Source organism: Dama dama, chromosome 15, assembly GCF_033118175.1.
Source record: "Dama dama isolate Ldn47 chromosome 15, ASM3311817v1, whole genome shotgun sequence".
Taxonomy (NCBI): Eukaryota; Metazoa; Chordata; class Mammalia; order Artiodactyla; family Cervidae; genus Dama; species Dama dama.
The window spans coordinates 5,759,236-5,782,188 of NC_083695.1; the positions used below are offsets into that span (position 1 = coordinate 5,759,236).

Below are 22,953 nucleotides of genomic sequence, written 5' to 3' on the forward strand. Positions count from 1 at the left end.
CAGGTGCATTTAAAACGTCACACTCTTTGTCTACTTGGTAACTGCTTGCAACATGAAAAAGTCCCAATTTTTGCCCTGAGAAAATGGGAGTCAAATAGCATTAGAGAAGTAATGCTTCATTTTAATAATCCAAGCCTAATTTGTAATATAACATTCAATTCTATTAAAAATCTTTTGATTGGGTATTCCTCTGTCTCTGAAAAAATGACAAGACTGTTAATTGCCAATGGCTCTATGAAACACAATAGGAAGAATATAAACAAAAAAAAAAATAGACAAAGTTTCTAGTTTTAGTAAAATAGATACTTGTATTCTATATATTTTGGATCACCTTCACTGAAACAACAAGTAGTAACTCACTTCACTGCTACAACATGGCTCTTAGTCTGCAGGTTGGATACACAGCTTGTCAAATCCCTTCCCCTGAACCATAATAATGAGAGTAATGACAAACCTATAACATAGTTTGCAAGTCTTCATTCTGCTTCCAAAACTTAATGCTATCATAGGTCTCTTGTGTATGTATTTTTAGTGCCCAGTTCCTAGTTCAGTGTTTAAAAATCTTGCTGATCCTGGAGTTGGAACAAAGCTTTCGGAAGCAATCAACTGCTCTTGCCATCACAGGTGCCAAACACACACACAATGTCCTTTTATTTATGGAAATACACACAGATCTATTTTGCATGTGCTCAGAGCATGACACAAACACCACCTCTTTCCCACAGGCAGCAGGAAGGATGTGGTTTGAAGGACACGGTTGCTTCATCCAAGTGTTGTTTTTCAAAGAACTCTTGTTTTACACAGAATTGCTGAATGACTATCTAAATTTAAGAAGATACAACTGGGCCGTGTCTGAAGTCCCACTTTTATATAACTAAAACTTGCATTAAAGCAGATCATGAAATAGTTTTTCCCTTACCTTGAATGGACACATGCTGAAAGTTCGCTCATAATCAAAAGACATTTCTGCGAGCTGGTGACCCAGTAATTCCTTATGTCTAAAGGTCTGCTGCAACAATACAGGACTAGAATCGCCAGATGAAATGGTCAGAATTACCCAGTGGCTCGGTAAAATCAGCTTACTTTGAGTCTAATCCAAGGATAAATATATAGAAATCTCCAAGCAGTGGAAACTGTAAATGTTGTACATCTGCCCCCAAAACAGTAATACTGGAAGGTCCGTCATCATCAGGAAAATAAACATTCGCTAAATTCTAGGGCATTATCTTGATTCTACCTGAAGGCAAACAAGGACTAAATAATCATAAGCTACAGTCTAATGGAAATATGGTTTAGTGGAAAAATGTAACATGTAGTACAAGGGACTAATTTCATCCCTCCAAACAGCAACAAACTCAGAACAAGCAATCCATCAAACCTGATTATCCAGCATTCCTGGAGCTCACTGACTTCATCATTTCACTTCCGAAACGCTCGAACTCTATGAACCTTTAATTTACAGCCCCTCACTCTTTTTTATTTTTTCCATTTTCTGGAGTCATCCCCCTTTTCCAGTGTATTAATCTACAGATGATCTCTCTTTGAAGTCTAGCACCTTGCATTTCCCTGGAGCCTTAATTCACCTGGTATTTCTAAGCTCCTAAGAGAGATGCAGATTTTTCTACTCTGCAGATTAAGTCTTCTCATGACAAACTTACCTTCGAAAAAAGATGTATTGTTAGTTACCAACTGCTTCTTCAGCTTTGCATACAAAGTCTGGTCTCCTTTACAATTCCCCCACAGAGTTCTGAGCTCAGGAGAATCTAAAATTTGAGAAAACAACTTTGGCAACAAAACAGGTAAATTGCTGCTAGTGGTTTCTCTTGAATTACTGGAAGTTAATTCTTTTTTTTTTTTCTCCAGCCACTTCTCCTTTTTTTTAACTAGTTTTTACTATATGTGATAGATAAAGTTACTTAGAACTACTGGAGTAGACATCAAATGATAGAAAAATGAAAGCTGGATGAAAATATTTTATTGGTAATACAGAGCTAAAAATAGCACCTTCTGAGAAAGCATACACAATTCCATCCACCAGGTAGAATATTACTCCCACCCCAAGGTATTAGATAAGCTTCCATGTGTCTTCCCCAAGTAGAAACAAATAGTTCTGGACCAACTGTCTGTGCCCCAGTCCTGCAGAAATCCATATCTGGCTCTTCTAAGATGCCAGGAAAATTTCACCTTGTGTCATGTTTCATGCTGAGAAGTTTGTGTAGCTCTTGTATAAACCTTGGTCTCTAAGACACATTCCAAGCTGAATTTATTTCAAATTCCAAACCAAGTTTATTCCATTCCACTCACTTAAAATTCCAATTGTGATTGGAACATATACACTTCATTTACTTTCTGTGCAGTGTTCAATGAACCACTTGCCATGTTTCAACTTTGTAAGCTGCATTTCAATCCTGAGTGTGTCTGATTATCAGTTAATTAAAGCTTTGCCATTATTTGAAAAGAATGTTATAACATGCAGTTATCTTTCTCAGCATTTTTTGCTACCCTAACATAAGAATTCTGGCAAAATAATATGGTGGTTGCTACTCTTTCCCCTACACCTATGCCATTTACTTGTCAGTACACAAAATCATGCTTCTAATGAAGCAGAAATAAATGTAGAAAAATCAACTTCCCTGTCCTATTGTGGCTATGTCACTCAGGCATGGCATAAAATGAGCTTGTCTGATAAACTGCTGGAGTTAAGAACAAATTACTACCAGTTAGCCAGAGCAGGACAAGTCGTTTCAGGACATTGCCTCAGGGGATGTCAATTTTAGAGGAGGAAGGATAAAACTCAAGTTAGGGAGCTGGTTCTTTGTTCAGTGTTGGTGAATTTGCTGGACAATGTTTAAGCCGGAAGTGACAGGTAGCATAAAAGAGTAAACCATACTTTGAGAAAGCAGACACTGTATAAGCATCCCCAATCTCATATTTCTGCCACAAAGGACATTACCACATAGGTCACTGCTCACATCTGAAGAGATGTCACTTCAAGCCCTAACCAATGGATAACCATCAACAACCACATTTATGTTACTCTTTAGTAACATAACTATGAAACTATGATAAATATGTGCATCTGTTCCTTCTTAAATTCTGTATTAGGGTTTTCCAGTGGTGATGAACCCCTTCATGGATCACAGCCTTGTCATGAAGAAGGTGCTTATGTAACTCAATGAAGCCATGAGCCATGCATTGCACAGCTACCCAAGACGGGTAGGTCATAGTGAAGAGTTCTCACAAAATGTGGTCCACTGGAGAAGAAAATGACAATCCATTCCAGTATTCTTGCTGCGAGAACCCCATGAACAGTATGAAAAGGCAAAAAGATATATGACACCAGAAGATGAGCCCTCCAAGCCAGCAGGTGCCCAATACGCTACTGGGAAAGAGCAGAGGGCAATTACTAATGGTATTAGAAAGAATGAAGCAGCTGGACTAAAGTATCAATGATGCTCAGTTTTGGATGTGTCTGGTGGTGAAAGTAAAGTGTGATGCTGAAAAGAACAATATTGCATAGGAACCTGGAATGTTAGGTCCGTGAATCAAGGTAAATTGGACGTGGTCAAGCAGGAAATGGCAAGACTGGACACTGACATCTTAGGAATCATTGAACTAAAATGGATGGAAATGGGCAACTTTAATTCAGATGACCATTACATCTACTACTATGGGCAAGAATCCCTTAGAAGAAATGGAGTAATCTTCATAGTCAACAAAAGAGTCTGAAATTCAGTACTTGGGTGCAACCTCAAAAACAAGAGAATAATCTCAGTTCCTTTCCAAGGCAAACCATTCAATATCACAGTAATCCAAGTCTAGGCTGTATATTGTCACTTTGCTTATTTAACTTACATGCAGAGTACATCATGCAAAATGCCAGGCTACATGAATCACAAACTGGAAACAAGAAAAATATCAAAAATCTCAGATATGCGGATGATACCACTCTAAAGGCAGAAATTGAAGAGGAACTAAAGAGTGTCTTGGTGAGTGTAAAAGAGGAAGGTGAATAACCTTGCTTTAAACTCAACATTAACCAAACTAAAATCATGGCATCCAGTCCCGTTGCTTCATGGCAAACATATGGGGAAAAAGTGGAAACAGTGAGAGACTTTATTTTCTTGGGCTCCAAAATCACTGCAGATGGTGACTGCAGCCATGAAATTAAAAGGCATTTGCTCCTTGGAAGAAAAGCTATGACAAACCTAGACAGCATTTTACAAAGCAGAGATATCACTTTGCCGACAAAGGTCCGTATAGTCAAAGCTGTGGTTTTTCCAATAGTTATGTATAGATGTGAGTTGGACCATAAAGAAGGTTGAGCCACCAAAGAATTGATGCTTTCGAATTGTGGTGCTGGAGAAGACTCTTGAGAGTTCCTTGAATAACAAGGAGATCAAACCAGTTAATCCTAAAGGAAATCAACACTGAACATTCATTGGAAGGACTGATGCTGAAGCTCCAATATTTTGGCCACTTGATGAGAAGAGCTGACTCATTGGGAAAGACCCTGATGCTGGAAAAGACTGGAGGAAAAGAGAAAGGGGTGGCAGAGGATGAAATGGTTAGATAGCATCACTGACTCAATGGACATGACTTTGAGCAAACTGCCTGAGATGGAGGAGGACAGGTGAGCCTAATCTGCTGCAGTCCATGAGACTGCAGAGTCGGACACGACTTAGCAACTGAACAATAACAACAACGGTAATGGAATTGTCTGGTAAGAAAAATACTTCTATTTCTGCCAAAGGAATGGCCCCAACTCCCTTCTGTGATACTGAAATGTCCAGCAAGGCTTCTATCATTCAAAAGAGTGTTCTGTGTTTTCCTGGTACCAGCATAACAAAGTCAATACAACTGGTTGCTTTTAAGGCCAGTAGCTCCCTCCTCAGCAAGCATATAGGTCCAGAACAGGTATAAGACTTCCTGAGAGCCTCAATTCATCTATGTTCTTACACTTGAACTTTTTCTTTTTTGAAAGATGCAGTCATGACAAATTTATCCATGCAAAAAACAGTGAAGGTGATTAAGAATACCTATGTCTTTCTGGAACTGAAGACATTTCAATTACTATCCTGAAAAGATCATCCTATAACTATCTTCAGAAACATATTTTTCAAACATGTGTGTGTTAATAGTGAAAACCAAAGTAAATTAACAAACCTAGACCGGGTCAAACAATCCAAAACCCTTTTGTGCATTCTCATCTTAGATGAGAGCTGCTTTTCCCTGATAACCACCTTGGCTGCACCTGGGCTTTCCGCTGTGCCTACTAATGTTTACTGAAGTGCAGGATCTTAATTTTTTAAAAAATCTTACTGTCTCAGAACCCAATGACTAGCTTTCTTCATTGTCCAATGAAGCATGTTCTCTTTTGAGGCCTAAACTCTTTAACTATTCCCCATTTTTTCTTGCAACTGGCTGCAATCCCAGGGACCTCCTTATATCCATCAGAGACTTTGGCACATGGTTTAAGATCTTAATATTCAATCCGAGATCCTCAGTGACTATAATGTCCTTTGGAATGAACACCCAATGCCCTCCCTTACTCAGTGTAATGATCTTCACCTCCACTCGGCTTCAGTCACATGCATGGTCACCAAAACTCTGTTCCCTCTTTACTTGCTCTCTCTGTGATATTCCCTCACCAGCATCCCCCCATCTTTTCAGCTATCTCCATTTCATAGTTCCTCTACATCTGTCCAACAACCTCCCTAAGACTTTGACTCTCTGAAAAGTACCATTTCTTTGGGTTGAACAAATCTTTTCAGCTTTACTCTTTTCTCTTTTCATCCTAGACATCATAGCCTCTCTCTTTAAACACGCTGTTGTTAATATCCACCACTCCCCCAAAGCTATGCCTGTCCTCCACATTCTCCTGCAAAATTTCAACCCAGGAACAATGCAGTGGTTTTCATTTCTATGCTGCTACATGCTGCTGCTGCTGCTAAGTCGCTTCAGTCGTGTCCAACTCTGTGCGACCCCAGAGACGGCAGCCCACCAGGCTCCCCTCCCTGGGACTCTACAGGCAAGAACACTGGAGTGGGTTGCCATTTCCTTCTCCAATGCATGAAAGTGAAAAGTGAGAGTGAAGTTGCTCAGTCGTGCCTACTCTTAGCAACCCCATAGAGTGTAGCCTACCAGGCTCCTCCGTCCGTGGGATTTTCCAGGCGAGAGTACTGGAGTGGGGTGCCATTGCCTTCTCCATGCTGCTATATATCAGTGCTAAATTCTGGGAATATCAATGCGGCTGCAGAATGGTGCTGATACGAAGTCCTGGGATCAATATCACTGGTACCTGAACACTGTCCAACTCTCCTACCACATTCACTTTTCCTTCAAATATTACTTATTCCTTCCAATCCAATATTATATACCAACCACCACTTCCTTCCTCTCAGCAAAGCCCTCTTTGCCTAATTTACATGGGCTTATGCTTAGCCCATGAAGTGAGAACTCACTCAACATCATCTCCTCCAGTATTAACTTATTCCAACCCAAACCTCTGCCTCCCAAATTATTACAAGTGATATATTTTCTCTGTATGCTGAGTTTCCCCTGTGTTCTTGTTTCTGCTCTCACCGTCCTTACATATTTTATTAGATATTTCATTTCGCACACAGATCTTTAAGCTTTCTCATTCCACTGGTTTCTACACAGTGGTACACTGGAGTTGATGCCTGATTCTAGGTATCTGTATCTTTTACCTGCATTTAGTAATATTATCCTTACAGCTTGACTTCAGTCATGGTGGATTATGGTAACCAAGACAAGGGCAAAAGGTATAAATCAGGGCTTCTGTTTCCCTTCTCTTCCCAGTGGTGCTGGTATCTCAGGGCATCACCGCACACAAGCCTGCTCAAAACAAAACAAACCAAACGCTGACAAAAATCCTTGCATTGAGCATATCTCCTCTTCTAGTTATACTGCCCTCTCTCTCCTTTTATGTTCTAGCTACTTAAAAATGTGCAATATACTCAATCATTCACTCCTAAATATGTCTTCAATTCTTATAATTTCTTCACTGAAGTTGATATTTTCAAGGCAATCAATAACCTGCTAGTTGATAAATCTAGCGGATATTTGTCAGAGTTCACTAACTTAGTATTTGACACTACTGGTCACTCCCTCCTTATAATTCTCTCTTGCCTTAGCTTCTAGAATATCACCATTTCCTAAATTGTCCCTTACCTATCTGGCCAAAGTTTTCTTAGGTTTTATTTTCAGGGACCCACTTTTAACAAGTTCTTCTCCAGTGTTCTTTCTTCTCCTTCATTTATTTAATACCTTCATTATTTAATACCTTACTCATTTGAGTCTTACTCAATAGTCCATGGCTGTAACTACTGACAAAATTCTGATCGCTCACAAAGTCATTTCTCTCCCACATCTACTTCATTTGTTACATTTACCAGTGTATAATTGTCCACTTAGATGGTCCAGTACACCAAGCACCTCTAACCCAAAACCCACCAAATTGAGCCCATCAAATTCCTAGCTCAACCTAACACTTAATTCTGTGACAGGTAACAAAATGCTCTGGAAAATTATCCCAATTGATTCTTACAACCATCTAGTAAAGTAGGTATCATCCTTCTCACTTTATAGATGAGGTGATTGAGATTTGAGATATTAAGCAATGTTCTCAGGTCACATTTTTAATATACAGTAAATCAAGTCTGGAAACTAGATTTGGTGTCTGTAAAGCCTTGAATCTAACTACTATGACGCATTGCCTTAATCATTAAGCCTTAATGATTTTAGGCTTAATGATTGTTTTTCTTGTCTTTTCATCACCACTGTCACTACTGTGGTTCAAATTCTCTTCTCATCTTGGCTTTGCTACAGAAGTCTCTTTCGTACTTTCATACACCTAGTCTTGACTCTCTCTAGTCCATCTTCCACACTGCAGCCAAAGAAAGCTTATGAAATCTGCCCATAACACACACCACTCAAAAGTTTAACTATAGGGGGTAATTTAAGACTGAATATCCCAGAATGTCCTCATTTTGTGTTCTCATTGCATTGTCCTATTGAGATCATAAGATAACAAGATACCTCTTTGCTGGAAGGTTGTTTGTTTTCTTGTTAGACGGGTCATTTGCATAGTCAATTATGGGGAGACGATCATCTCAGAAAAGGAAATGAGGGCCAAGAACTTTCTAACTGGAAGAAGAAAGACATGATCTTACTGCAGAATTTTGGACCTTAATTTCAAGAAGCAGCCACATGGGTGAAATCACTCCTGTTGGTGAATATAAGCCAACCCTTGAAAGCTGGTGGTATTTTCTAGGTAAGTAGTGATACACCTTGTTATAGGCTCTGTGAGGATGAGTGTGGGTTTTTGGGCTCTAAAAGTAGTTACTTTGGGGTAGTTTCAAGTTCAGTTCAGTTCAATTGCTCAGTTGTGTCCAACTCTTTGCAACCCCATGGAATGCAACACTCCAAGCTTCCCTGTCCATCACCAACTCTCAGAGCTTGCTCAGACTCATGAGTTTCAAGTTACTCTCTGTTATAATTCTCTTTTCTTTCCCCTGAACTTCAGTATAGTCTTCTGAAAGAGAAAAAAATGCCCCAGTTATCCTCCTGGGGAATTAATATTAAGGTCTCTGCCCACTGTTGAGGATAGCATCCCAGTCCTGGCAATAGAATGAACACAAGATTGGTCAGATGGACAGCTAAGGTGAAAGATGAAAGGCAGCCAAGATGCATTTGTGAACCATGAAGTTGCCCAAGCTAGAACTGGAAGTCTTTTTCTTTTTTTCAATTTCTATTGGGGTATAATTGCTTTACAACGTTGTGTTAACTTCTGCTGTACAGCAAAGTGAGTCAGCTACACATATTCATATATCCCCTCCTCTCTGGATTTCCTTTCCATGTTGCCACAGAGCAATACGTAGAGTTCCCTGTGCTATTCAGTAGGTTCTGATTAGTTATCTGTTTTATACATAGTATCAATAGTGTATATATATATATCAATCCCAATCTTCCAATTCAAGCCCCCTCCATCCCTGCCCTTGGCATCCATACATTTGTTCTCTACATCTGTGTCCTATTTCTGCTTTCAAATAGGTTCATCTATACCATTTTTCCAGATTGCACATATATGTATTAATACACGACATTCGTTTTTCTCTGAGAAAGAGAAAAGTCATTCTTGGTATGTGATCAGATTTGTGCTTGGAATATATCAGCTCAGCTAAGTTGTGTAAGACAGACTGAGAGGCAAGGGAACCAAAGTAGGAAAGATTACAAGGTAGGAGGCTTTGATAGTGGTCCTGGCTGGAGATGAAGTTAGGACAGATTACTTAAGGAGAGACATATGCTGGTTTGATATTCAGGAGGTAAAATCTGTAGGTCAAGGTGATAGGTAAGATATGGGAGTGTGAAGATTAGGGTGGGACCAAGAATGACTTTCATACAGAATATCAAACCAGCATATTTCTCTCCTTTTGTAATCTGTCTTTCTTCATCTCCAGCCAGGACTGCTATGAAAGCCTCTACCTTGGAATCTTGCCAGGACTGCTATGAAAGTGTTTACTCTTGTTCACTTGCCCTTCAATCTATCTTATATAACTTAACTGAGTTGATATATTCCAAGCACAAATCTGATCACATACCCCTGGTTTAAAACATTCCATTTTTTCCCTACCTCTTGTGATACTGCTGCAGCTTCATCTCCCATGAGGCTTTACCTGACTTCTACACTGTGTTTGTGTAAGTTCTGGCCTTTTTTTCCCCTCCCAAGTCTTGTGCCCATAGTCCCCTCCCACCAGAACAGGACGTTGGCACAAGCTTTCTTCCACATCTACTTTTCTTTCTTCACCAACGTAATGTTGACTTAATCATTCTGATCCCAAACCAAATGACTCTTCCACAAAGAAATATTCCCTGAATATTCCTGATCACTCAGGTTCCCCTATTGTCAGCTTTCAGAGCAACCTACTACTCCACCTCTCTTTTGAACATTATCAAAAATGCAGCTTTGTGTTTGGGTGATTAGTAACATTTGCTTCTCTCTTTAGAAGGTGAGCTCCATGAAGGATGGTCACCTTCTTGCTCACAATTACACTCCTGAGCTGTTTATGTCATGCTAGCTGTGCTGGTGCTATAAAAATTTATTGAATGAATGCAGACCTTGGGAATTTCCAGTTTTTCAGGTAGGGAAACTGGTAGACTAGATTCTTTTCAGCAAGCAGAGGACACTTCTAAGCCAGGAAATTAAGGCCTTGACAGAGCTACAGTTTGACTTAATAAACATTGCTGGTTAGATACAGCAGATGAGTTACTCAAGTGATATAAAAGAAATCTGCTGTTTTAACAGTATGTATTGTCTCAAGATCAAGATTTAAAATCATAAAGAGCTGTATATATTTCTCCAGGTTTTTGCTTAGTCCATGTTCTATATGGAATCTATCAGAACATCATCATTTATGCTTAAATAGAGTGACCATATAGATTATCATCCAAACTGGAGCATTTGTTGGTGAAAAAGGGTAATATTAATAATTATATCAGGATAACACAGGTGGACTGTGGAGGTCCTTGGCAAACTAGGACACACGGTCATCCAAGTTTTAGCTGACAAAGAATAAAATAAGTAAATACTAAATTCTCTGAGGGTGTAGAACTGTGTTTGGAGCCACAAAATGAACAAATCCATTACACAAGAAGGCTTCTTACAATGTGGTGTTGGCAGCCATAGAAAGCAAACTCATGGTTACCAAGGTGGGGGTGAGGAGGAATAAATTGGGAATTTGGAATTAACAGATACACACTACCCTACATAAAATAAACAACAAGGACCTACCATAAGAGAACTACATTTAATATCTTGTAATAAACAATAATGTCAAAGAATTTGAAAAATATATATATATTATATAACTGAATCTCTACTGTACATGTGAAACATTTTACTTTACTAAACACTGTACTTTAATGAAAAAAATTAAAAAATAACAACAAAAATCATGTAGTGTGGGTGTTTATGCAAACTACTGAATAAGTAATGTATTTCCAATAATGCATTGCTGATAACATAATTGCATTAGTCATTCTATATTTTATCTGGATCTTGTTTTATTTGATCACCACAACAAACCAATTCCTCAAAAGGCACTTACTGAGCACTGGGCCAGGCACAACTGCAGATGTGAAGGAAGCACAAAATACTGATCACTCTGCAGAGTAGACAGTTTAACAATAAGGCAAGTGGCACTGCCCACATTTACAGATGGAGAAACTAGCACCCAGGACTCAGAAATGACTTCAGTAGAGTTATGCAGACAATAAATCACCAAGCTGGAATTGTAATTCAGATCTCTGACTTCCAGTTCAGGGTTCAGATTATTTCGCTAAACTACTAAAATGGAGACAGCACCCTTAAATGTGTTTTATGCTTTTGTCCACTACCACACAGAAATGCCCATGAAGGATGTTTACGCAATCTCTGCAGAAGCTGTATGTGCCCAGGCTCGGCGGGCAGAGTTTGTATTGCCTGTGTGGACTTCCTTTCTAGGCACTGGGAACTGGCCCTGTGACAAGGATTTAAAGGGGCTTTAGAATGCCAAACACATCTATGATTGGCTCGTCATGTATCATAATCATGTTTAAATCCTGGGTAAATTAAAAGGCCAAAACTATGCCCTTTTATTTTATGGTCAAATTCCACTTCAGGAGAATAATGAAATAGTCCAGATTTAGCTACCCTTGGGGATCAAACCATGTCTACCACACAAAACAAGGTTATCTGTCCATGATGGAACATTTCACTTTATCATTAACAGATGAATTCTAATTTACTGGTGCTTTGTGGGTATCCTCAGTCTTTACAAAATAGATCTATCACTGTTGTCAGGTTCTTAAAGGAAACTGCTTTTGAGATTGCTATTATGGAGAGAGAGGCAATATGCCATCATGTTTATACTTTATATGTTGGCAAGAGGAGCTCATTAAAATGCTAGGTATTTTTTAATAATCAGACATATCCTCCCACTTACAAAGACCTTTAGGTTTTTATTCATCCTAACCATAGAGTGCTATTAGTATATGATCCTAATGATCAACTCATAGGTGAATTTTGATATTTTTAATTTTTTTAAATCATGTATTTCACTTATTTTACACAAGTATTTCCAAGTAAGAGATGACTTTCAGACAGTCTAGTTTTCTTATCCGAGGAGAATTTTGTAAAGGGCAAAGGGAAAATTAAAATAGCTCACAAATCAATTAAGTCATTCAAATCACAACCAAGGATGCCCAAAATAGACTTCTAAAGTTGCCTGAAATTGATCAAGGACCAAGTTAACTGAAACAACACAGTCAATAAAAGTATTTTCTCTTTAGCATCTACAAAAATTTTGGTCTTGTGCTTGTGACAAAGATGAATAAGACTTGCGATAAAGGCAATTGCTCCCTTTCTGTATAGTCTGAGTGTTTCTCTTAAAGGGAGAGCTTTGTTGGAAATATTTCTGAATAAGCATGCTAGGTATAAAAACTGAGATCCTGAGGAGCCTAAGTCTAGCAGGAGTTGCCCTGGGTGAGCTCGGGGGAAGGATGGGGCTGTAGGTTTAAAGGGGGATAGGGAGAAACAGGGAAAGTGGCAGGGTACTGAGGATTTGTTGTGTTTTGTGATCTTTTTCCTCATAACGCCTCAAATCTTTGATGAGTCATTAACTAAGCTCATCAAATTCCAAGGAAAGTCAAATTTTTTTTTTTTTTCCTGGAAAAAAGAGAAGGGGCTGAGTGGTGAGTCTGGTAGGAAATTACTAAGTGAGAGTTAGGGATTTACTAAGACACATTGAGCTTGGAATGAAGACATTGGTGACTGAACAGAAATTAACTCAAGTAATTCTCAGGACTTGGGGGGAGAACTCTGGACTCTAGCACAATGCAAAGCTAGATATGAGTGAATCAAGTTTACCAAATCTCAGAGGAGTAGAAAAATTTCAACTTGTTACAGACATAATCTATGCATGGCCCCAAAGCCTCATGGAGTGGAAGGAGAGACAGACAGACGGGCAAGCAATGAACTGAACCGAAATAATCTCACCTGTGCCAAAGTAATCACATTTGCACAATGCAATGGGGGCCCCCAGTAGGCAGCCACTTATTTCACCTGAGGACTCAGATGGCATTTTTAGAGCATGAGTGGTTAAATAATTGTGAAAACTGAGACCAGTATCCCTTCCATCCCCTAAAATAAAGCCAAACAAAACCAAAAAAGAAAAGGATGGGCTTTCCCAGCAGAGGGTAGAGCATGAATGAGGCTGAACAGGAAGACAAATAGGTTATCTGGGGAGTAGTGAAAAACGCTGCTTATATGGATGAGAAGTGCTCAGAGACAGGCTGTATTTTTTGTCTTTATGCATAGGAAAGGAGTGATTTCTTAAGAATGAGACACAAGAACATTTTATTAAATTACTTTATGTAAGTGTGATATTCAGTTATAATTATCAAATTCACCTGGCTAAATAATTAAATAATATGCAGTAAATTATTTGAATTCACATGCATAATAGAGGCTTGTTTTGGAAGTGCACCTCAGGGCACCTCCTTCCCATCTCTTTTCCCAAATGTCACATATGACCCACAACACATCTATCTCTGCAGTATTAACAATCTTAATCATTCACAATGTTATGTTATTTCTTAATTGCGATGTATTTCCTTGTATTACCTGCCTAGGACATGGACATGAAATTGCTTAGACTTTATGAAATCTCTGTCCAACTTAGATGAGAGAATTTTGCAATGATTGATTTTCAGTGATTTGAATATAGTTATAGATAATCACAATGGTGTGATCACTCACCTAGAGCCAGACATCCTGGAATGTGAAGTCAAGTGGGCCTTAGAAAGTATCACTATGAACAAAGCTAGTGGAGCTAATGGAATTCCAGTTGAGCTATTTCAAATCCTAGAAGATGATGCTGTTACCAAAGTGCTGCACTCAATATGCCAGCAAATTTGGAAAACTCAGCAGTGGCCACAGGACTGGAAAAGGTCAGTTCTCATTCCAATCCCAAAGAAAGGCAACCCCAAAGAATGCTAAAACTACCGCACAATTTCACTTATCTCACACGCTAGTAAGGTAATGCTCAAAATTATCCAAGCCAGGCTTCAGCAATACGTGAACTGAGAACTTCCAGATGTTCAAGCTGGTTTTAGAAAAGGCAGAGGAACCAGAGATCAAATTGCCAATATCTGCTGTATCATCGAAAAAGCAAGAGAGTTCCAGAGAAACATCTATTTCTGCTTTATTGACTATGCAAAAGCCTTTGACTGTGTGGATCACAATAAACTGTGGAAAATTCTGAAAGAGATGGGAATACCAGACCACCTGACCTGCCTCTTGAGAAACCTGTATGCAGGTCAGGAAGCAACAATTAGAACTGGACATGGAACAACAGACTGGTTCCAGATAGGAAAAGGAGTACGTCAAGGCTGTATATTGTCACTCTGCTTACTTAACTTATATGCAGAGTACATCATGAGAAGTGCTGGGCTGGAAGAAGCACAGGTTGGAATCAAGATTGCCAGGAGAAATATCAATAACCTCAGATATGCAGATGACACCACCGTTATGGCAGAAAGTGAAGAGGAACTAAAAAGCCTCTTGATGAAAGTGAAAGAGGAGAGTGAAAAAATTGGCTTAAAGGTCAACATTCAGAAAACTAAGATCATAGCATCTGGTCCCATCACCTCATGGCAAATAGATGGGGAGACAGTGGAAACAGTGTCAGAATTTGCTGTTTTGGGCTCCAAAATGACTGCAGATGGTGATTGCAGCCAAGAAATTAAAAGACGCTTACTCCTTGGAAGGAAAGTTATGACCAACCTAGATAGCATATTAAAAAGCAGAGACATTACTTTGCCAACAAAGGTCTGTCTAGTCAAGGCTATGGTTTTTCCAGTGGTCATGTATGGATGTGAGAGTTGGACTGTGAAGAAAGCTGAGCGCTGAAAAATTGATGCTTTTGAACTATGGTGTTGGAGAAGACTCTTGAGAGTCCCTTGGACTGCAAGGAGATCCAACCAGTCCATCCTAAAGGAGATCAGTCCTGGGTGTTCATTGGAAGGACTGATGCTGAAGGTGAGACTCCAATACTTTGGTCACCTCATGCGAAGAGTTGACTCATTGGAAAAAACCCTGATGCTGGGAGGGATTGGGGGCAGGAGGAGAAGGGGATGACAGAGGATGAGATGGCTGGATGGCATCACCGACTTGATGGGCATGAGTTTGAGTAAACTCCGGGAGTTTGTGATGGACAGGGAGGCCTGGCGTGCTGCAGTTCATGGGGTCGCAAAGAGTTGGACATGACTGAGTGACTGAACTGAACCGATAGATGATATATAGATATAGACAGAAAGAGTGTTTACCTTTTAGCATTTAATTGGGCTATTAAATTGTCTCATTCACAGACTTGTCCTGAGTTCCCATGACAAGTTCAACAACATTAACCAGCCTTCAAGGTCAATGATGATGAAAAGAAATTGCCATTATAAGAATCATCATCAGCTTCTTTCTTATCTGGCCATGTTATAGAAGGACTGCATAGTTTGTTTTATTTGCACCTCATGATACAATGACATTTCATGGCAAATGCCACGTGACATCAGTTCAAACTTAATATGAATATTGTTTTGATTTATGGTATTAAATTTTTTCAACAATTATGTTTTTTAATTTCTATTTTTGAAAATTTATCTATTTTTAATTGGGGGATTATTACTTTATAATGTTGTATTGGTTTCTGCCATATATCAAGATTAATCAGTCATAGGTATACTTTTGAACCTCCCACCCACCTCTCATCCTATCCCACTCCTCTAGGTTATCACAGAGCAATGGGTTGAGCTCCCTGCATCACAGAGCAAAGTCCCTCTGGCTATCTCTTTTATGGGCTTCTATTTTACATATAGTAATAAACACTTAGGCATTGAAGATAAAATTAAACAAGTAACTTTGCTACCAGGCAATTATTTGTCAATAATAAGGAATTTAGATACACCATTGGTTATCTCTTTAAACTTACTTGAAATATAGTTAACTACAACTTCACAACAAATTAAAAAAAAAAAATGCCAGAAATTGCCTCTTAAAGTTAGAAAATTCTTAAAAGCCTGTCCTTGTCAACAATTATTCCCAACAGCAGCCAATACAGTTTAAAGATTCCTTAAACCCCTCTTAGCAGCTCCAGGTCTATAAGATGGATTTCATTCATCCATTTATTCACTTATTCATCATTTTTTCAACAAATATGCAGTCCCAATTACACAACAAGGATTGTTCTAGCTTGGACTACAGGGGTAAAATAAAGTAATTGATTAAAAGGAACTGTATTCTAAACAGGGGAACACAAAATAAAGCAGGGAATGTGTGTAAAAGGAGCACCTGTCTGGAGTACGACTATTTTAGACCTAGTCACCAGTGAAAACTTCCTGAGGGTGCAGACATTTGAGCAGACCCTTGTTTACCAGGGGGCAGTCTCAAAAGCATTCCAGACAGTGGGACCTGAGAGAGCAAAGTCCTGGGGTGAGAATCAGTTTCACAGATCCAAGAAGCTGCAAGGTCAGTGTGACTGTACTAGGTTTGAGTGTTAAAACTTTTGATGAATATTGGATTTAGTTGCAGAAAAATAGAATGCAAGAGAATAGAATGAATAGAATAGAATGCATTTTTTATCTTAAAATATAAAAATAAAAATAACTAGGCAGGGCTAGATAGAAAAAGAGTTTTGGAAACATATATATATATATTTTTAAGTTGGAAATTTCTTTCTGGCAACATGGACCTTGAAGGCTGGTTGATGTTACTGAACTTGTCATGGGATCACAGGAATGAACTATTATGAATGGAACAATTTAACAGCCCAACAAAAGATAAAGATAAATAAGCTCAAGTCTATCTTTAGCCTTCAGGCTCAGAAACCAGTTCTATACCCAAGGTGGAAGACAAGCTAAGAGACTCTAAAAGTTATTTAATTAACTATTCTAGCCCTTTGGCCTCTGAGGAGTAGCTACCTACTTAAGTTACCTTGCATGTTTCATAAAAGGAACTCAAATATGTATCTCATAAGTTCATAAACACCACTTCCAAGAAGCAGGAAAAGCTTTTTTTTTTTTGTCTATTTTTTTGCTTAAATCCTCAAAGTAATATTCATTTAGATATCCTAATTTCTCAGAAAATTAATTTTATCTGTTCTTTATGGAATATTTAAGCTAACATTGTAGGTTTATTTTCTTAAGAAATCCAGACACAGTCTTATTAACTCTGCTAAAACGTCTTTCTAATTTGAAATATATTTTCTTTCTTGGTTCCAGGAAGTGGAAACCTGAACAATCAAACCTCAGGAATTATATTCTCAGGCAAGACACAGAACATGAAATCTTAGTGAAGATCAGAAAGAACTTGCTGCATGGTTATTTATAATTTTGAAAATACAGAAACATTGAGATTACTATAAATATCTAAAAATAGAGAAAATTTAATAAGACGAAAGACTATTTTCTGAAACATAACTAATAAAAGAATTATAAATTTAATTAAGCAATGTAAAAGTCCACACCATAATGGGAAATTTAAGATTTCCAAATACAATATCTGTAAACTTTTACACATACTCTGATTATAAATAGGAAAAAGGATAAAAATGTCAACAGCTGAGGGAAATCATGATTACTTTCCTATTTTCAAAAAAAAATTATTTAGTATTATATTGCTAGGATTGGTTTTTTGCTTTTTTTTGTCTCCTGGTTATTTTTTTAATCCATAAAGAAAGGAGTTATTACATAGACTCACACATCCTGCAGGCCACATTCTTTCCCATGTCCCAGAATTATTACATTCAGATGCTGCTATGCTATATTCTTCAAGATGAGTATTTCAATTAACAAAATATTCCAGAGCATTTATTTACCAAGTTAGACACAGATCAAAAGAAAAAACTAAAGCTGTGCATATAAAAGCACTTACTGTCTATAATTGTATAAAAGATTGTTTCAAGGGCAAGGTTACCCAATACTTTCTATATTAAGTTATCCCAAGGTATGTTTATCTATCTATGATGAAGTTTAGCTACAGAGTCAGGGATAAAGTGGGATAAGTGAAGGTATTTAATTACCGTTCTGTTTTCTACACTCTCAACAGAATAATTGCTGACAAACTGTTGCCCAGAAAATGTCTACTGGAATTTTGGCGTACAAAAAAATACAAAAGCAATGAAAAAAGGAAGATGTTTTATTTACGTCTTATTTCAAAACCTGTGCTTCTGTGCTAGTCTGTCTTTGCAGGCCCAATATTACACAACTGCATTAAAAGTTTAGGATCTTTTTTTTTTTTCTTTTTAGGATTGTTTCTTATGTTCTTCCAACAGTACTGGTATATGCATTTGAAAATGTCGACTTTATTTACAACTAAAACAAGTATTAAGATCTCATTATTCAGAACTTCTGGGTTTGCAAAGCTAAACAAACTGAAAGAAATTTTACACAAGCAATAGTTACCATTTCTGCTAAGAATCACCACAGTGCCACAAAAGCTGTGTTTTTCCATCCACAGATTCAGATGAAATCTTTTATTATCTAGTTAAATTCTTTCAGCTTAAGATAGCAAGTCAGTCTAGGCATAAGCACATGTTAAAATCTATGGGGAGTAACATCTAGAATCCTTTTGCTTCTGAAAATTAGAATTCATAATAATGAAAGAGTTATGTAACACGGTGCTCTTTATATAGCTTATTCCACCTAATCCTCCAAATAACTAGTTGACATATTTATCCCCACCTTACATAGCACATTAACCCAAGCATGTAGGATTATTTCATTTGTCCAAAGTCACCCAGAAAATCGCTTGTGGAGCTCTGTGTAAGGCTGCCTGCCAGATTCCAAACTCTTCCCTCCTTCTACTTCTTAATGCTGCCTTCACTTTGCTCATGTATGTTAAAAAAATATCATTTGGATTTTTACATTTTTACAAATTACTTATGATAATAAATTGAGTTTCTGTATGTATCCCCTTAATGATAGTTTCTCAGGCATGTCTGACTCTTTGCAACCCCATGGAATAGTCCATGGAATTCTCCAGGCCAGAATACTGGAGTGGGTAGCTGTTTCCTTTTCCAGAGGATCTTCCCAACCCAGGGATGAAACCCAGGGCTCATGCATTACAGGCAGATTCTTTACCAGCTGAGCCACAAGAGAACTCCAAGAATACTGGAGTTGGTAGCTTATACCTTCTCCAGGGGATCTTCCCGACCCAGGAATTGAACCAGGGTCTCCTGAATTGCAGGCGGTTTCTTTTATCAGCTGAGCTACCAAAGAAGCTCCCTCAGCATTTTTCTATATCTGGCATATAAGTGCTAGCATGCCTGTTGGTGCCTGTGTATGTGTGTATGTACGGGGCAGAGAAGAAGCAATTACTTTTTTTCTAGATGCTAAGTTTCAAGGAGTTAGTGTAAATCTCACCCAATCTGCTTCATGGCTAGGAAATCCTACTCCTTTTAGCCTTTCAAGAAGACAGCCCATCAAACCCAGGAGATGGTGTCTGAAAACAGGGTTTCAGATATTAGCCTAATGTGCACTGGGGAAATAGTCTGCACACTGGGTCATGGAATGGCCTTGCTGTTTTCAGTGTCTTTTCCATCTCTTGGAAGTTGAAAAAAGGCATTATTTTTCTCAATGAAATTTCCATCCATCTTATGATTAAACTGACCATTCTCCCTATCCAAATTCCTCAAGAGTTTTTTTTTTTAAGAGTTATTTTTTTAAAAAGCTGTATTTATTATTGTCATCAAAATCATTTACATCTATTCTTTCTTTACAACTTTGCATCCCAATTACATTTATTAGCTTATTAGCTATTCTATCCCAAGGTAATTAAATCACCCTGCACATATTGGTCACAGAGCTTCCCTCTGAGAATAATGTCTATATTCCTTATTATGAATATCCAATCCTCTTAATACATAAAGAGAATATCTTTTCAGCCCAAACTGTCATTTTTATCTTCTTTACATACTGTCATGGTATATAAAGGACAAGGATTTGCATCCCTTCCAAAAGGTATGTTAAAGTCCTAGCATGTCATAATCTGACTTTATTTGGAGACAGAGTCTTGACAGAGGTAATCAAGTAAAAATGGGGTCATCTGGGTGGGCCCACATCCAGTGACTAAGGTCCTCATAAAAAGTGAAAATCTAGATACACAGACATGGGAGAATGCCATCCTAGAGATGAAGGCAGAGACTGAAAAGAAGCACCTATAAGACCAAAAACATCAAAGATTGTTGGCAGACCTAAGAAGCTAAGAGCAGACGTGAAATAGATGATCCCTTCCAGCACTCAGAAGCAGTCAACCCTGCTGACACTGATGTTGGACTTCTGGCTACCAGCATTCTGACACCATCAATTTCTGTAGTTTAAGTCCTTTAGTCTGTGGTTACTTTTTATAGCAGTCCTAGGAAACTAAGACAAGTATTGTTACTTAAGCTGCTAAATTGTGTCTGACTCTTTGCAACCGCATGGATTCTGGCCTCCAGGCTCCTCTGTCCATGGGGTTTCCAAGACAAGAACACTGGCGTGGGTTGCCATTTCCTTCTCCAGATGATTTTCCCAATGCAGGGATCAAACCCAAGTACCATCACTGCAAGCGAATTTTTTACTACTGAGCCGCCTGGGAACCCCTACCTTTAACTATATTCAAAGATGGCTATTTGCTTTTCCTCATACATGTTCCATCCTTTCTCTCTTCCATATTTATTTAGAAAGCCTTTTCTTTTCATATATGTTAAACAATTTCTCATTAATGTTTATGATTAGCACAAAGATGATTTCCACATAAATTCTGCAAAACTCTAGCTGAAGTAAATTTATTTCCTCTATGTTCTCTCTAGCACTTTATTTATATCTTTATAATAAATATTACTAAATTCTCTCTTGCATTGTGGCTACTTGTATACATATCTTATCTCCCTCTAATAAATAAACCATGTCCTCTGAGACAAGGGCTACCTCTTCCTCCTTCTGGTATTGCTCATGATGTTGATCAAAGTGCTCTGTAGAGAGAAGGTGCTTAATATTTATTTTGCTATTTCAGTTGCACAAGAGAGATTTGGCTACTTGGGAAAAGGTTGCAGAGAACCATCTTCCTGCTTATGTGATAAGAAGCTAAAATATAATTTTGATTGTTTATTGTCTTTTCAACATTCTTTCAAATTATGTCTTCTTCTTGGATCTGGTTTACTAAAACTTCCCTTTCTGTAATCCATACAACAATTCAAATCACCATTCTGCAAAAAGTTCTTCTCTGACTGATTCATCAGTTAAATGGAAGGAAGAATTCCCCCATTTACATATAACTTCCATGGCCAGCTCTTCATTGCTTGTTTTACCCCAAACTTCCTCACTGGCAAAAGAAGCAGAACCACTCTGAAGTTTGTACATACTTCTGATGTATATGTGCAGCTCTTTCTGCTTCTTTTGTTATCTTCAAAGTTACTTGTGACGAATACACAGCTGATAGAGACTATTTCCAAAAAGCTGTGAAATGGTGTTTCAAAAACTTATCTATAATCCTTTGGATGAAGAAAGCCAGATAAAGCCTCTGAGACCTTCACAGAATGTCTAAAGGATAAATGTTTATTACCATTCTGAAGAACTATTTCCCCAAAGTTCTTCCACTTCTTTCCAGCTGAAATTCAAATTTATGCAAAAGAGTTGCTCCTGCATTAATTAATTAATAAGTAAATTCTGAATAGAGGTGAATCTAACATATTTTAAGTGGATTCACCAATTAATTCCTACAAGATGACATTGTTACTTATTAAAGTGATACATACATCAATTCAGTTCAGTTCAGTTCAGTCGCTCAGTCATGTCCGACTTGTTGCGACCCCCTGAATCACAGCACGCCAGGCCTCCTTGTCCATCACCAACTCCCAGAGTTTACTCAAACTCATGTGCATCGAGTCGGTGATACCATCCAGCCATCTCATCCTCTGTCATCCCCTTCTCCTCCTGCCCCCAATCCCTCCCATCATCAGGGTCTTTTCCAATGAGTCAACTCTTCGCATGAGGTGACCAAAGTATTGGAGTCTCACCTTCAGCATCAGTCCTTCCAATGAACACCCAGGACTGATCTCCTTTAGGATGGACTGGTTGGATCTCCTTGCAGTCCAAGGGACTCTCAAGAGTCTTCTCCAACACCATAGTTCAAAAGCATCAATTTTTCGGCGCTCAGCTTTCTTCACAGTCCAACTCTCACATCCATACATGACCACTGGAAAAGCCATAGCCTCGACTAGACGGACCTTTGTTGGCAAAGTAATGTCTCTGCTTTTTAATATGCTATCTAGGTTGGTCATAACTTTCCTTCCAAGGAGTAAGCATCTTCTAATTTCCTGGCTGCAATCACCATCTGCAGTGATTTTGGAGCCCCCCAAAATAAATTCTGACACTGTTTCCACTGTTTCCCCATCTATTTCCCATGAAGTGATGGGACCAGATGCCATGATCTTAGTTTTCTGAATGTTGAGCTTTAAGCCAATTTTTTCACTCTCCTCTTTTCACTTTCACTTTCATTCACTTTTTAGTTCCTCTTCACTTTCTGCCATAACGGTGGTGTCATCTGCATATCTGAGGTTACTGATATTTCTCCTGGCAATCTTGATTCCAGCTTGTGCTTCTTCCAGCCCAGCATTTCTCATGATGTACTCTGCATATAAGTTAAATAAGCAGGGTGACAATATACAGCCTTGACGTACTCCTTTTCCTATCTGGAACCAGTCTGTTGTTCCATGTCCAGTTCTATCTGCTGCTTCCTGACCTGCATACAGGTTTCTCAAGAGGCAGGTCAGGTGGTCTGGTATTCCCATCTCTTTCAGAATTTTCCACAGTTTATTGTGATCCACACAGTCAAAGGCTTTGGCATAGTCAATAAAGCAGAAA

At 38.4% G+C, this 22,953-nt stretch overlaps 1 protein-coding gene across 12 annotated transcripts in view; it reads right to left on the bottom strand.

Annotated features, from left to right (window-relative positions):
• Positions 1–22,953, bottom strand: part of CHRM3 (cholinergic receptor muscarinic 3) — a 557,245-nt gene that overhangs the window by 198,196 nt on the left and 336,096 nt on the right. The window contains exon 1 of one of the 12 annotated variants that reach the window (XM_061161394.1): positions 1,659–1,759. The exons of the other annotated variants lie outside the window; for them this stretch is intronic. The gene's annotated coding sequence lies outside the window, so the exon portion shown is untranslated. Of the gene's footprint in view, positions 1–1,658; positions 1,760–22,953 lie in introns of those variants that run through there. 12 annotated transcript variants of the gene reach the window in all.